This window comes from Erithacus rubecula (genome assembly GCF_903797595.1).
Source record: "Erithacus rubecula genome assembly, contig: scaffold_320_arrow_ctg1, whole genome shotgun sequence".
Classification (NCBI taxonomy): domain Eukaryota; kingdom Metazoa; phylum Chordata; class Aves; order Passeriformes; family Muscicapidae; genus Erithacus; species Erithacus rubecula.
This window is the reverse complement of record NW_027636010.1, coordinates 54406-56420: the sequence shown is the minus strand read 5'-3', so window position 1 is coordinate 56420 and position 2015 is coordinate 54406.

Genomic DNA, 2015 nt, shown 5'->3' with positions numbered 1-2015 from the left:
GATTAACTGCGTAATTTGAGTATTTTTAAGAAATGTCAAAGTTTTCCTACTGCAAGAGAGCAGGAATTACCTGCGATTGTACAGTGCCAGAAGAAGAAATATTGATCTTTCCCTCTGTTTGTGTCACTAATATTCAGGTTTTTCATGTCCTTCTTCATTCATGAGTTTCCACCTCTCCTATTTTAATGGCCATGTCTATCAACATCTCTTAACTAGATCAGCTGGATCTATGGCCTTCCCATTGCTCCCACATTTCCTCCTCTACCTCCACTCTGGCCATTCCAATGCCTCTCAACTGAGTATCTTCCCACTTTGAGCTTCAGGGAGTTGCCCTGTCTTTGCACTTATGTCTTTTACAATTACCTTTGTCTATATCTAAAAATATTGCTGTATGGATATCCCTTGTGGATAAGTGGGCACATCAGATGCTGCTGGGTCTTCTCATATGGCTGAGAGAAGAGTTTTGATGCTTTTAAAATTATATGATATTTACAATTTTTTATGTTGGCCATGGAGAGAAACTTTCCTGTGCCTCTGAGTCTCACCAGTTCCTGACCCCCAAAGATCCAAAACTAAAACATTGCTGATGTCCCTTCCAGACTCAGGTCCCTGATGATACCAGGATGGTGCTACTCCCAATTCTGGAATGGGCTGGAGCAGATGTTTATAGGACAGGAGCCCTGGGGCTGTAGAGGACCAGACACTTGCAAAGGGCATGAGCACAACTCATTAGCTGGGTTACTTGAGTATTTTAAGAAATGTCAAATGTTTCCCACCAGGAGATAACAGAAACTTCTTGGAAGTGTACTGAGGCAGGAGAAGAAACACTGCCCTTCACCTCTACCATGTGTTACCATTGCACTCTTCCCCTCTGTGTTACCATTATACTGTCTATTGTTTCATGTCCCTCTTCATTTGGGTGTTTCCACCTCTCCTGTTTAAATGTCTATGTCTAAGGACATCTCTTCACTAGACCAGCTGGTTCTATGGCCTTCCCATTGCTCCCAGATTTCCTCTTCCAGTTCTTTAATCATTCCACATCAGTCAACATCTTAATTGTGTTCATATTTATCACAAATCACCCTTTCTAATGTCTTTGTTTAAAATTATTCCTGTAATAAATCCCTTGTGCATGGTGGATACATTAGATACTGCTTTGACATTGCACACAGCTGAGGGAAGAATTTTGATGTTTATCAAATTATATCATTGTTGTATTTTTTATGTTGGCCATGAAGAGAAACTTTCTGTGCCTCTGAGTCTCACCCGTTCCTGACCCCAAAGGACACAAACTGCAATGCTGGCCCTTGCACCTCCCTCCATGACCACAGCAGAGTTCCCTTGTCCCAGAAAGTGCCTGGCACTGCAGGGATGAAGGAAACAGGGCAGGCTGTGGAGATCAGGGGCAGGGCACAGCCAGGAATTTGGAATGGTTGTGAGCCCAGGGCAGCAGCCAGCCCTTGGCCTTGGTGAACCTCATCCCATTGTCCTGGGCCCATGGCTCCAGCCTGTGCAGATCCCTCTGCAGAGCTTCCTGCCCTGCAGCACAGCCACACTCCCAGCCAGCCTGGGCTCACCTGGCATCTGACTGAGGGTGCCCTCGATGGCCACATCCAGATCAGCAAGAAAGAGACTGAACTGCCCTGGCCCCAATCCTGAGCTCTGGGGACAGCCCTGGATGTGGCTCCATTCCCCAGCACTCCTTGGGCTGGGCTTCTGGTTTTTTTTATGGAGCTGTGTGTCACGGTGTGACTAAAGGCTTTGCCAATTTTAAATATTTAATTTTTTTTAGAGATAGGATTTAGGAGTAAAGACAACGCAGGCTCAAAACTTAGAAGTACAAGAAGAAATTTATTAATAATGCAAGAAAAAATTATTCAGAGTAAGATTCCTAGATTATTCCCTCCTCCCTTCACTCCACATTTCTTACGAACCACATACAGAGAACACTTCAGTCAGTTATCCACTCAAATAATCATTTCAGTTCACTTAAGAGAGAAAATTTGTTTTTTCTG